This window comes from Pteropus vampyrus, unplaced genomic scaffold (assembly GCF_000151845.1).
Source record: "Pteropus vampyrus isolate Shadow unplaced genomic scaffold, Pvam_2.0 Scaffold87, whole genome shotgun sequence".
NCBI classification, from domain to species: Eukaryota; Metazoa; Chordata; class Mammalia; order Chiroptera; family Pteropodidae; genus Pteropus; species Pteropus vampyrus.
This window is the reverse complement of record NW_011888868.1, coordinates 785134-799829: the sequence shown is the minus strand read 5'-3', so window position 1 is coordinate 799829 and position 14696 is coordinate 785134. Positions and strand designations below refer to the sequence as shown.

The 14696-nt window shown below is 38.5% G+C and overlaps 1 protein-coding gene across 5 annotated transcripts in view; it reads left to right on the top strand.

Annotated features, from left to right (window-relative positions):
- The first annotated feature begins 3093 nt into the window (after window positions 1-3093).
- Window positions 3094-14696, top strand: part of CLASP1 (cytoplasmic linker associated protein 1) — a 246389-nt gene continuing 234786 nt past the window's right edge. Inside the window, exon 1 of one of the 5 annotated variants that reach the window (XM_011363638.2) lies at window positions 3094-3212. The gene's annotated coding sequence lies outside the window, so the exon portion shown is untranslated. Of the gene's footprint in view, window positions 3213-3981; window positions 4001-4762; window positions 4917-14696 lie in introns of those variants that run through there. The other 4 variants (XM_011363642.2, XM_011363639.2, XM_023532668.1 and 1 more) reach the window with 4 other exon arrangements.

Here is a 14696-nt window from a genome sequence, read left to right as displayed (position 1 = left end):
TTTTCCCGTTAATACTTATCCTACCTGACATAGCATATATTTTGTTACTTTATTTTCTATCTCCTCTGAGAACAGGGATTTTTTTTTTTCCTGCTTTGCTAAGTGTTTGGCACATAGTTAGTACATAATATTTTTGAGTGTCTGAATGCTATTTACAATGCACTTAAATTCTCTCCCTCATTGTTTAACTGGCACTAGTTTTATGTTTGGGCATGTATTCCTGAGGAAGATGAGACTGAATAGAAACTTTGTCCACCTGCTCAGACTGTGGTATCTTTGTAAGGGAGCCTGAAGCAGAGTAGGATTTCTAAAGGTTCAGGTTTCAGTGGCAGTCTTGGTACCAGTCAGCCATATGACTCTGGAGAAATCATTTTTCTTTTCTGGCCTTCAATTTCTTTATCTGCCAAAAGAAGAGTATTGTTTTAAACAATCTCACATGATTTTTGAGAATGTAAAATGAAAGATGAAGTGTTACACAGGAAATGGTATCTCATTAATTTTTCTGTTACCTGCAAAAATACACTTACATGGCACTTTATATTTTTTAAAGGCAATAAACAGATCTGGAGTCAAATCCAGGGACAGAAGATGCAGTATTGCTGTTAAGCCCTTGTAAATGCCAGTAATTTGACAATGAAAGCTCTTGTCAGCCTATTGTTCCTTTTGAGAAAATTCACTCTTAACATGTGAATTGTTTTCTTTCAGTATTCTTGTCCAAACCAGTGAACAGTCAGTGCCCATGGGTGCCCAGCTCCCATAGGAGTTTTGTTTCCTAATTATGTGTGTGTGTGTGGTTGGTGAGCCTTCCCTCAGCCCACGTGTAACCTAAAACCTTGATTTTTCTCACTCATGAAATGTGAACAGAAATTGGTTCACGTTTATTTTGATGGAGTCAATGACATATCAACAATTTATATAAAGTGGTAATGCACTGTCTGACATATCGTAAAACCTCTATTAATGCTTTATATAAATAGAGTATGTATTAAGCTTCCACTGCCAGGGTCACTTTCTAAAATAGCTCTTTTACCATGTTACTAGTCCAGGTTGAGGAACTGAGAGTATAGATTTCTCCACTTGGTTTCAAAATCTTCCCCATTCTAATGAAAGCAGGGTCTCCAAGAGATATTTGAACACCCATGTTCATAGTAGCATTATTTACAACAGCCAAAAGGTATAAGTAACCCAAGTGTCCAATACGGCTTATACACACAATAGAATATTATTCAGCATTAAAAAGTAAGAAAATTCTGACACATGCTACAACATGGATGAACCTTGTGGCTATGTGAAATAAGCCAGTCACAAAAATACAAATATGTCTGTATGATTCCGCTTAAAAGTGGCATCTGAGTAGTCAAATATACAGAAAGTAGAATGGTGGTCACAAGGAGCTGGGAGAAAAGGGGACCCGTATAGAATTCCAGTTTTATAAGATGAAGAGTTCTGGTGATGCCACATGGCATTGTAAATGTTAACTACAGGGTACAGTTAAAAATGGTTAAAATGGTAAATTCTGTTGTTTACAATTAAAAATAAATTCTCCATCTTATTTATCTAACCTTACTTTCCACTCACACACACCCTTCGCCAGTTCCCTTTGCTCTGTCCATTGTACTCCCAATAGACCACCCACTCCCTCTTGAGCCTTTGCTCCATGGTGTTTCTGCTCTGGAATGCTTTCATCACCACTCATCCCTTTTCAAAAGGTTGCTTGTGCTTTTGCCCCAAGATGTTGGCTTTCCTAGATTCCAGGAATGACATCCTACATGTCATTCCTATTTTATAGACCATAGTTCTCTCCTTTTCTGCACTACACAGACGGGCCTACGCAAGGCTTTATTGTTTTAGTTTAGTCTCTCCCACCACAACATTTAAACTCCTGAATATTGGGGCATTACCTACCAGTTCTCCCACACTCCTCTCCCAAAACACACACACACTCCATCAACAGAGTGCCGCAACATTTAAACTCCTGAATATTGGGGCATTACCTCCCAGTTCTCCCACACTCCTCTCCCAAAACACACACACACACACACACACACACACACACACACACACACACACTCTCTCTCTCTCTCTCTCTCTCTCTCTCTCTCTCTCTCTCTCTCTCCATCAACAGAGTGTCGCATTAAAAGACCTACCAGTGAAAACTCAATGCATTGGACATCGAGCTGGAAGGAAATCAATTCACATTCTAAGAGTGATTTCCACGAGGCAATGTACAATCGCACACAAAGCTTTCAATGTCATATTACTCGCGAGCGCAAGGGCTTGACGCAGCAAAAATGTGGGTCCTTCAAAATCTTTAAAGGCAGCCTTGACTCGCACAGCTTCCTAGCCTCCAAAACGCTTTCCTACACAGTATCGTCAGAGAATAATGCTAGAGGAAGGGCAGAAGCAGCGTTGTTTGTGGAGACGCTCAAGAAAGCGTCGCCCCATATAGGTCCCCAAGGTCTCCACGGGGTAGGATCTGCTTCCAAAGAGGCAAAAAACCGCTTAAATGTTGTGCTTCCGGCTCAAGTGCCCGCCCCTACACGAGAGGAAAAGAAAGGACGCAAGCCAGCTACGGAAAGTCTCAGGGTACAATTTCCTTCATCCTAGTCGCCCGAAGGCGGGCGGGACGCTCGTAATCCAGAAGTGAAGGGCCGTTTCGTGCAGGTGTTCGACCCCCGACCGGAGGAAGTTCCAGCCTGACTATTACCCAGCCTTTCCTGTTTTTCCTTAGCTCTACTCGTCACATTCTCCGCTTTCTGGTGCCTAACAGCCCTGGCCGCTTAGATCCGACCCACCTTGCCTAACCTGAATTTTGCCTCAACTCTCCACGGGACTAAACTAAACCCTGACTACCCATCCTTTAAAGATCTTTTTCCTACGGGTCCCGGTCAGGGTCAACCGACATTCTCCGAAGAGGCAAAAGTCCCGAGATTTGCCGCTTCCCAAGTCCCGCGCAGCCAGGCCGGCGCATGCGCGGGGCGTTACCATAGAGAGGCGGCTGCCTCTCTGGTCTCGGTTTACGCTCTCTATGGCTCAGCTGGGTCGGTGGCGGTAAGGGGAAAAAAGGGAGAGCGCACGGCGCAGGCGCTCTCGGCTTTTTTTTTTTTTTTTTTTTTTTTTAATCCCCGCACCAAGCACTTAACCTCATTAGGGTGGAGGAGAAGGCGGCGGCTGTCTGGTCCGCCGCGGCAAGTGTAGCAAATAATACGGCTGTAAGTATCCAGTTGGGGCGAGGAGATTTAGACCCCATCCCTTCCAGGCCCTGCCCCCTCCCCCGCGGTGGCGGGCGCCCGGACTGGGTGGGGGCGATGTCCAGCGTTGTCATCAGATCTTGGGTGCACTTTGGGGGGAGGGGGTGGCCCTAAGTCGGAGCCGGGCGAGGAGTGGGTCGGGAGGGTTGTTTATCTAACCTATAGGTCGCTGATCCCAGGCTGCTTTGCAGGGGGTGGGGGGTTGGGGGGCGGCGGCTGTGAGGTCAGCCCGGCTTTGTGTGCCCCTTTCTCTTTTCCTCTCCCAGACCCCACCCCTGACCCGAGTCCGTCCGGCCCGGTGGAAGAAGCCAGCAAACCCCGAGTCGCGTTTGAAAAGAGCTTGGAATTGCAAGGGGAGTGGGCGAGGGGAGAAACCCACAACAGTCATAGGCGAGTGATGGGTGTGGAGAAAGATCCAGAGGAAAGGGGTGTCGGGGAGACGGGCGGCCCCGGCTCCCAGCCGGGCTAGACAAAAGCTGAGTGAGCAGCGCGGAGCCGAGCAGCGGGCCGGGCGGAATGCAGAGGGTCTCCTTGGTCTTTGGGACCCGCAAAGAGCGTCTTTCGGAAGCCGAGAAAGCGGACAAGAGCTGAGTTAAGGCTTGTGCAGCCTCCTCAACTTGCCTTTGTTGTTCTTTGGTATTGGCAGAGACGCTCTGACGAAGACGAGTGTGTGATCTTGCACGTTAGCCTGGCCGGGTACAATGGAGCTAATCGAATTTTGCTTGCCATTTTCCGAGCTGCTCGGATGAGTATGGGGTTTTCTAGAGTCTAACTTATTACATAATGTTTTTTAGAATAGTTGTGTTTACTTCTAAAATTAAAAAAAAATTAGGTGGAGCCTTAAAGCATGTTTTGTTGCATCTGCGTGAATTTCTCTGTTGTGAGGTTTGTTCATTAAATAGTAACCATTCGTAGAACGTATGAGCTCATTAGACATGATACTTTAATTTGTAGATGTTGCAGTGAGCTTCACATTTTGAGTCTTTTGGGAGGCAGTGATGCGGAAGGGTCAGAAGCGAGAAATAGTTGCATGCTGCCACTGCCACAGTCTAGTATAAATTCTGGCTTTAGAAATTGTTGCTTCTGTTACTATTATTTGTGACATTTACTGAGCTCTTGGTATGAGGAATCTTGGACTGTAGGCTCCTTTTGCTCTTCAGGGTTGTGGGAGAATGGCAACATTGATGCAGAGGCCATATAGATAACACAAATGACACCACGATGTTCCTCCCCAGAGTTACTGAGTATTAGTTATCTTCTTCATTAGCTAAGAAAGGTTTAAATTTTGGTGAGATGTTTGCTTATTCATGTTTGTAAAATTGTGTAATTTCACTTTTTTAGCAATTGTTACTCAAATCTCCATTTCTGTAATTCATAGTTTATCAGCTAATGTGTAGGACTGTTTTAGATTTTTAAAGTTTTAAATTTTACACAGTTTTGAGCCATTTCTTTATATTCTCTCAATTAGGTTAACCAAAGTCAGAAATCCTTTGAAGAGACTTCTTGTTGGTGGGGGTGTCAGATATTGTATCTTCATGTTAAAATCTAAGTGGTAAATACAGAAAAGGCCTTTGCTAAGGTAACATTTTAGTGTTAGAACTGAACACTCAGAACTTCTTGTGTGTCAGGATCTTGGCCACAGAGACTCAACTTTATGTAAAAGAGGTAAGCATTTTTTGTGCTAATAGGAAGCAAAAATCTGAAACTTGGTATGTTATGCTTCAGTAATGACTGCGATAGAATCTCTTTAAGTGTAGTTTAGATGATGGAAACTTGCTTTTTATAGAGCAAGATTTCAGATCCTTAAAATAGTTTGACAGGGATGTTGAGAAATGATTGGCCAGAAGAACATTAAGTTTATTGTTCAGATGTGTTATATTTTGTTCAGTGGTTTTGGATTTAGATTTTTTGCTTCAGTTTTTTGTTAATTCTATTTTCTTAGATGGCTCAGCCTCACTATAGGTTGAGTGAGATAGTTTCTTAGATCTGAGACTTCAGCTTGTTTTTTGAGACTCCATATATTCTTAACAACCTTGTACTTAAAGTCATAGTTTTTAGATTATTATATAATACTTTTTACTTTGTAGTAGTAGTAAATATTATAACTATTGAAGGGATTATAAATATTAGGCTCAGAGGTAAGTTATAACTGCAAATCTGGTTGTTAAATAGTGAAAAGAATAGATAGTAGTGAAAAATAACAAAAGTTTAAAAACAGAATCATATGAAAGATTTCCTAGAAAATAAGAGAAGAATCTGTTAGTCTTAAGTAAAGGAGAAATCATTGATGATGCAGTTTTTGTTTTGTAAAATGTAATTTAAGAAAGTAAACTAACTTTTCTTCACCCATGCAGTTGTGTATGACTGAATAATCTATAATGACTGCTTTTTAGCACTAGAATTTATTAGCTGCTTCACCACCATTGGACTTTCCTTCCATTTTGCTCAGACCATTAGTGCCATACTGAATGCTTTTCTCTCAGATTCCGAGGCAGCCCCAGTCTACCTCCCACCGCGGATCCCTAAAGGTCTAATTCAAATGTGCTCAAATGGCGGCATTTCTTCCATCACACTTTTGTTGACTTCCCACTCGTTTCCTGCCTGGAAGTCTCCTCCTTGATGTTTCCTATTGTATCTATTACCTTCCTCCTTGAAAAATTCACTTCTGTGCATTTACTCTTGTCTAGATTCTTGAGGGCACTGCAAGTTTGTAGAACACTTTGTGGTATCCTGTGTTGCTTACTCCTGGGGATTGTGTAACTAGTCACTGTATAATGTATGAAAGAATAAACTGATGTATCATAACTTAGAATAATAGAATTTGAGCCTTGGAAGTGTTCTTAGGGGCTCTTTACTCCAACATCCTACCTTCCGTTTACCATGTTCTGATCATCAGCCTCAAACTGCAGACATGCTTCTCTGTTACTGGACAGGTCTTGGTTGCTAGAAAGCTGTTTTATACTGTACCACAATTTTTACCTGCTGATTTTTACCTGAAGCAACATGAGTTAAGTCTGTTTCTTCACATAATAAGTCTTTATTTTCTAGGACAGTCATCAGACCTTTTCTAGATTTACTGATTAATTCATTTACTAAACCCTTTCTTTAGTTAGGCACCAGGTGCTGTGAGGGTGCAGTCGAAGACATACATGGTTCCCACACTTCAGGGGCTACAATCTAGGGCAGACAGACAAAATGTTATGAATTGACACTAGTTATGCTAGAAGTATATAAACTCCTCCTGGTGTGATGTAATTTCAGCATGCTTTCTTTAGGCATCTCTGGTTAGTGTCCTTTAAGTGCAGTGTTTGAAATAAAACAGGATTTGCTATCACCTGACCACAGTATACAGTTGTTGTCTTAGGTTAGGAAACTATCACCAATCTTCAAACTGTTGTGCATTCTGGCTCTGCGGCTTACTGGCTCTGTGACATTGTGCCATGGGCTAGTTAAGTCATCTCTTTGTATTTTAATATTTTCATCTTTAAAATGAATGTGAAGTGAGAGTGGTGTTAATGGTAGTGCCTACTTACAAGAGTGTAAGGATTAAATGAATTAATATATGTAAAATGCTGAGAATGGTGGCCGGGGTATAATACATGATTACATAGAACATGTACAATTAATAGCAGTAATCAGGTCACCATAATCATTTGCGGGGGGGTGGGGGGTGGGGTGGTACTTGTTAAAATACAAATGGCCTGGCCTTATTTATACCTGTTTATGTAGAAATTTAGTCAATTAATTCTGCACGGAGCCTGGGTAGCCACTGTTTTAACAATCCCCAGGTGTTTTTTAAAAACCCCAAAGTCTGAGAACCTTGCACTCTGTATTAATACTATCAGTGATTGCATTGGCTTTTACAAATTTAAAAACTGACCAACTAATAGGTGAATAGATTTTCCTAAAAGATTGGAACAATGTGGATAAAGAGAAATGCTTCGCCTTTGATCCTAGGGAAGCATTACCCTACTTATTATCTATCAGTTTGGAATATAGCCTTCTAAACACCGTTACCCTTTTTTGTAGTTACCCATATATGAACATTTTCATAATAGTCAGATTTAAGGAAGAAAACCTTTTTTTCCCCAAAGCACTTTTATGGTCATAATCTTATTTGTTCTCTTCCTTCCAAGTCCTGTGAGGTGGGCAGGGGAGATACCATTATCCTATCAATTTACAGATGAGAAACCAAGACCTGCAAGTTAAATCCCAGTACGGATAGAGCTAGGACGAGAACTGGGCCTTCTTTTTCTCAGCTTAATGTTCTTTTCATGTAAACTTTCTTAGCTACTTAATTTTGTTGGCTTATATTGAAGTTGTGGTTCATGAAATCTTGTAGAAAACCATATTTCCTCTTACCTTTTAGTATGTTTATACTTGCTTTTTAAAAGATGTAAATTCAAGGTTTAATAGTTACATATATCTGTTAAGATTTAGCTTTTTTGTGGAAAGAAATCTAGAATTGGCCTTGTGACCATTTGTTAGCATGGCACATTTGGGTGAATTTATCTTCATTCAGGATAGTCGAGGTCAGTGAATCTACTTTCCACCTGCCTCTATAACTGTTGTCCAATTAACTTTCCAAGCAGAATCAGTAAAATTTATTTATAGTCTTATAATAATACAGCAATACTATAGAAAGTTGAGAGGCCAGAGAGAGAAAACCCGCATCAAACCATTCTAATATAAGCTGTTATTTCTTTTCTTTCCTTTTTTTTTTTTTTTGGGTCAAAGAGAAAGTTTATTGGAAAAGGGACAATACTCCACAGACAGTGTGGTCTCTCTCAGAGGCAGAGTGAGCCAAGGTATTATTTTTTAATGTATCACTTTTTGAGGCTGTTCACATATCCATACTTTTTAGAAAATAATTTTAGGTCTTGCACGTTTTATGAATAGTTTCCATGTAATGACATACGGCATTTTGATATTTAGTAGCTTTGTCATATTTGAAATGATATGACAAATTTTGGTAAACTGGGATCCTTGACATGCCAGAATCTTTTATTATTATTTTTATATTATAAATACTACAACAATGACTTATTTTTTTTGAATATAGTTAGTTTCTTTTGTGTTGGTTCCTTAGGATGAATTCAAAGTGAGATGATTGGGTGATTTTTGATACATATTGCCTGACCAAAAAGTTGTACCAGTTAATAATTTTCCCAGCAATATAAGGATGTACCAGTTTCACAAACTTTTTTTACCATCTTCTGGTAATTATAATTTAAGTATAGTTTTTGTTCCTGTGAGAGGTGTGGAATGGTACATTATTTTTATTTTTTATTTCTCATTTTGTATTTATTTTAGAAAAGAATAAGCAATAACGACAGACTTATGCTAATCACCTTTATGCAGTTTTTATTAGATAGCCCCTGCAGGTGATCTCCCTTACTTCCTTGGTTTCTGCTCCTGTCCTCCACTGTCAAAGATGGTGCATTTCTAGATGAGTATGGAGGAAAATGCAGCCTTTGCTTTGGGTGGCAGACTAGTCTATTTGTCAGCATCAGAATGTAATCTAACATTTTTGTGGCCTACCTTCAAGTATTTCTTTAACAGTTGTGCTCAAGGGCCCTGCCTGGAATACTTAGTAATCAGAATGTCTGGTGGTGGGGCGAGGCATCTGTTTTAACAGATTTCCCCAGTGATTCTGAGGCTACCAGAGTTTGAGAGCTGCCTTAAGACTGACTACCTTCTAGCTAATTTTCTGTTCAGTTTCTTTGCAGAGTGTCTTTCCTGTGGGTAGAGGCAGACTTAGGAACAGTTTCTTAGATATCCTAACAGAGGCTTGTTGTATAGAGAGAATGACTTGTTTAGAAGTACTCTTCCTAATATAGAGTAGAAGCTGAGTCCATTCTAGGAACAATAAGTCAGTCTTTACAAGAGTAGTTGAACTGCATAAAAACACCTTCTCTGAAGTCTTCTGATGCTGGCGGCTGTTTTTTTAATTTAAGTTCTGTTAAGTCATAGAGTTCATAGAGACCCAAGCCATGTCTTGCTTTGTGTTAGGGTGACACATAAATCATAGACCATTCGTTACAATAACAATAGCCATCATAGATCGAACACTCAGCATTAGCCAGGCACTAGCCTGTGTGTTATCCGTATATTTATGCCAATTCTTATAGCAACATTTAAAGGCAGATGTGATTTTATTTTATAATGAGAGGAAACTGAGGCTTAAGAGAAGTTGAATAATTTGTCCATGGTTACACAGCTGCAAAGTAGCAAAGTTTGCCTCAGATTTTTCAGCTTCCTTTTCATTTGTTTCTTTATTTCTTCAGCCCCAGCACAGGTTATTCTTCTTTCATGAAGGTCAGCGGGTTGCCTTGGGAGAAAGTCTGCTCTCAGCATCTGGCAGCATCTGGAGATGCTTCCTTACTAGTCAAGAAGGTTGTAGAGGTGCATGTTTCTCACTAGGGTTTCCATGAGTGTTAGATCAAGTAACCTATAGTCCTTTTTAGATTTGGGGCTCTGATCTGAAATCTATTCTTGGACAATCTAGATCACTAAAGACCTGATATAAACTATTTTTCTTTTTAATTTAATTTTTTATTGTAGTAAAATATACATAACAAAATATGCTGTTTAAACCATATTTAAGCACACAATTCAGTAACGTTAGGTACATTCACACTGTCATGCAACCATCACCACATCTGCTTCCAAATCCTTTTCATCACACCAAACATAGCTATTAAACAGTAAATCCTCATTCCTCCCTCTCTTTCAGCCGCTGGTAAACTTTTAATCTGTTTTCTGTCTCTATGAATTTGCCTATTCTAGATATTTCATGTAAGTGGAATTGTATAATATTTATCCTTTTTGTGACTGGTTTATTTCACTTAGCATAGTATTTTCAAGGTCCATTCATGTTATAACATGTATCAGTGTTATTTTTAATTGCTGAGTAATAGTGTATGGATATACTACATTTTGTTAATCTTCTTGTTAATGGAACTTGGGTTGTTTCTGCTTTTTGACTATTGTGAACATTGCTGCAAAATACGTTTGCTTACAAATTTGTTCAAGCCTTTGTTTCAGTTCTTTTGAGTAAATACCTCGGGGCAGGCTTACTGGGTTGGTTGGTAATTCTATATTTAGCTTTTTGAGGACTCACCAAACTTTTCTGTGGTTGCTGTACCATTTTACACTCCCATCAACAACATAGTAAGGTATCAGTTTTCCACATCCTTGTCAACACTTGTTATTTTCTGTGTTTTTTAAAAAAATTTATAGCCATCCTACTATGTGTGAAATAGTATTTCATTGTGGTTTTTATTTGCATTTCTCTAATGACTAAGCTGTTGAGCATCTTTTTGTGTGTTTTTTGGCCATTTGTATATTTTATTTGGTGAAATATCTATTCAAATTCTTTGCCCATCTTTAAATTGGATTTGTTGTTGAGTTTTAGGGGTTCTTACATATTTTGGATATTAAACTCTTATCAAATACATGGTTTGCAGATATTTTCTCCCATTCATTATATAAGTTGTCTTTTCACTTTTTGTTAATGTCCTTCGATAAACAAAAATTTTAATTTTGATGAAGTCCAATTTTTTTTTTTTTCTTTTGCTGCTCATGCTTTTGATGTCATCTAAGAATCCATTGCTAAATTCATGGTCATGAAGATTTACTCCTATGTTTTCTTCTTAGTGTTATATAGTTTTAGCTCTTAAACTTAGGTTGTTGATTCATTTTGAGTTAATTTTTATATATGGTGTGAGATAGGGATCTATGTAACTTCATTGAGTTGCACGTGGTTATCCAGTTGTCCCAGCACCATTTATTGAAGACTGATAAAAACTTTTAAATTATTTTCTGTATCACTCACTGGCATTTATATTTTGCTTTGGGTTTTGAGTTTACTACCTACCCTCCTTAATTTTACCCCTCTTCTGCTCTATTTCTTTAAAATAAGATATCTGGATGTTTTGTGTGTCACAACTTTGTTGCTGCCTGACATATGAGACACTTAATAAGTTTGAATTCCTTTCCTTTCACTTAATTTTGTGGTGTTACTTTTAAGTGGTTTGTGTTCCAAAATAGATTGCAAAGACCTTCAGGGTAGGATGTATATTATGTTTCTTTGTTCTCTAATTTCCAACCCATCACTCCAGTGCCCATCTTAGTACCATGCAAAGATGTGCTTAACTTTTATTGACTGAATTATAAAGGTAAACATGGACCATTGCGAATACATTTGGGTAATTGGAGAAAATTCTCCTTAAGAGATTAGCGATCAGTGTATTATGAAATTCTTCAAGATTTTTAATTTGGGCCCTTTTAAGTCATTGTCCTCAGTGTGAGGATTGATAATAGTCTCTAGGTCTTTTAAATGCCTTAGGAATTTTTTGGTATGTGACATAAGGTATTTGGATAAACCTCATTTTGGATAAACCTCAGTTTGGTTGCAGAATACAAGGTTAATTTCATGGATGGCTGAAAAAATTTTAACTTGTTATTTAAGAGTATGATGAGTTTTAAATTGGGAATTTTACTAATTTTGGGGGTGATTTTATATACCTAGACCTTGCCTTTTCATTTTTGACAAAGTTTCTTGATTTAAAAGATTATTTTGTGTTTGTGTAATGAGAACATATTACTTCTCTAACAAGAAAATTAAATATCATTAGAAAATTCTTTTGCTTAGAAGTGCCAAAAGTTAATTAGCGAAGATGTATCTGATTTTTCTCTCTGGGTCTGTATTAGCAGATTTCTCTCCATCACAGTCTTTAGTGTTCAGTAGGGTCTAATGTTATTTGTCCTAAGTGATCTCCCATGTGAGTCCATTTTGTAATCTGTGGTCCAGATGTCAGTGAAGAGAAGGCTCAGCTTGAAGGTTGGCCTTTGGTGTTTCATTTTCCAGTAGGTTTTAACTTCTAAGTAGGTATTTCTTAGCATCTTGTTACATAAATGCTTTTATCATATGAGATCCTGGTTATTCATCCATTGCTTATTTTAGCAGATCATTATTATTAGTAGTGAAAACAAAGAAAGGAATTGTTTTTATTTTCTATTTCTAAGCAACATAACGACATCAGAGAGGCCAGACCAGATTCAGTATTTCACATGTGTTTAAAGCAACATAACGACATCAGAGAGGCCAGACCAGATTCAGTATTTCACATGTTTTTAAAATAATCAGAGTGATTCAAGAGCTTGAACTCCCTTAGTAGAAATCACTATTTATGCCAGACAGAGTAGGAATGGGCTGATGACTTTTCATTCACTACTTCTGGCCTTATTTAAGGAGAAAGTGGGCATGTCATGTATCTGAATCTATAGCTATATCTTTGTGTACAAGAAGATGTAGAGAGATATAACTATATATATACAAAGTTTGATGCAAGAAGTATTTTTGTTATTTATCACCTTCCAGTATGGGATCCCATTCCGAGAAGGTTGGCCTTTTAAAAAGAAATGCTCTCTGATATTGATTAAGCATCCAGTGAGAATTTGCAGGATAGCCCACTGCGTCGGGGCTCTGTGCTGACCTCCATTGTTATAAGCGGTGTTTTTTTTTTAGGAATTCTTGGTTCTGTTTAGTCTAGGCACTGTCGGGAAGCATTTATTTTACCTGATGGATGGCTTAATACAGCTTGTTACCTTAACTGACTTTCAGGATGAGAACTCTTTTGTTCTTATTAAGTAAGAAGACTAATTTTGACATTGTTTAGAATTACTTTGTTGTTAAAGCAGTGGGTTTTGGGTTGAATCTTTTGCTGTGAAACTTCCTATTAAAATGCTATAATCTGGAGAAAGAAAAAGAAATGCTCTCGATGCCACGTTGCCCATTCTGGAACTACTGTGGGCTAATGAGTGTGGCATTTCAGCCTAATGCTGATTGAATTTATCTATTGGTAGTGGTGGGCCTGCCAAGCAGATTTCCTGTGGCCTGTGACTGTATTTTAAAAGTGAACATGATGGAAAAAGCTTTCCATTCTCTCATTCTTTTCAGATTTGGAGTAGATTTGTGAAATTGCCAAAGGAACATTTGTTTGGACAAAGTAACTAGATGAATTGTTTGGTAATGATTTTATGGAATCATGAATGAATAAGTTCTGGAAGATAAGGAACATCTCATAATCATTTGACTGCTACATCTCTTTTAGGGTAGAATGTGAGTGGAGGGGATGCAGAAAGGGTGTACATAAAGTGTTAATGAGAAATGGAACCAAAACACAAGAGCCTTCAATGAAAATGGTTGCCATTTAAATAAGAGTTATTTTAGGGTATATTCTGGATAATTAGTAGAGAATGCACAAATTGATCAGAATCTTCATTCGACAGACTTTACTATTGTGGGTAATGACAGAGAGAGAGAGAGAGAGACTCCTCAGCCCTTTTCCCAGAGAGCTCTACACCCGAAAGGGAAGGCAGACAAGTGAGGCAATAGTTATGATTCCCAAGTGAAATGTGCTACTGTGGGAAGACTGAAGAGGGAATGGCTCCTAATCTGGGGGTGGGAGAGAGATGTATCCCCTTCCTATTTTGACCTGAAGGGTAAGAATTCCTGAACCAAGTACACACACACCTGACTGGACATTCTGGGACCTATTTGTTGCCTTCTTTATGAGAGAGCTGTGTTGGCTGGGGACCTAGCTTGTGACCATGGGACAAAGGAGCCTGTCTCTTGGCCATATTCATGCCATGGACTAATTTTATGAAGTGGCTGCAGACAAGAGCCAAAAACCTCTTGCTGAGAGAAGGCTCTTTGAAACTCACATCTTGCAGAGAGCCCTGGGTCTTGATAAAATCAGGACTCTTGTATTCGCAAATGTTTACCCAAATCAAGTGATCTGTGATTCAATTTTGGAATTTTAGGGGCGGGAGTTAGACATTGCGCTTTTGGGAAACTGGTTGCTATTAAGATTGTTTCTGGATATTGATGGCATTAAAATTATATAATTTTTATTGTAGTCAAAAGCTTATATGCATTATTAGCTGTAAATTTTTTTAAAAAAGATACCTAAGGGATATTCTGCATCCATTTTTATTATGAGCATATTTAAATCTGTTATAGTTGTGTATGAAGATTCTTTTCAATTTGTTTAAATTACCTAGAATGGAGAAATAGAACTGTTACTTAATTGCATTAAATTTTTTTATTATAAAATATTTATTTTTTGAACAGATAATACATATACATGATTTAAAAATTTAAGTTTTTCTCCTATTCTTTCTGCCATGTACCCATTTCCCTTTCCTGGAGACTCCAGTGCTATTACTTACTTATATGAAAAATGCATACACACACACACACACACACACACACACACACGTCTTCCCTCCTCTTCCATTTTTGTATATATGGCATTCTGTTAACAGACTACCCTCCATTTTGCTTTTTTCCTTTTTTTGGGTCAAAGAGAAAGTTTATTGGAAAAGGGACAATACTCCACAGACAGTGTGGTCTCTCTCAGAGGCAGAGTGAGCCAA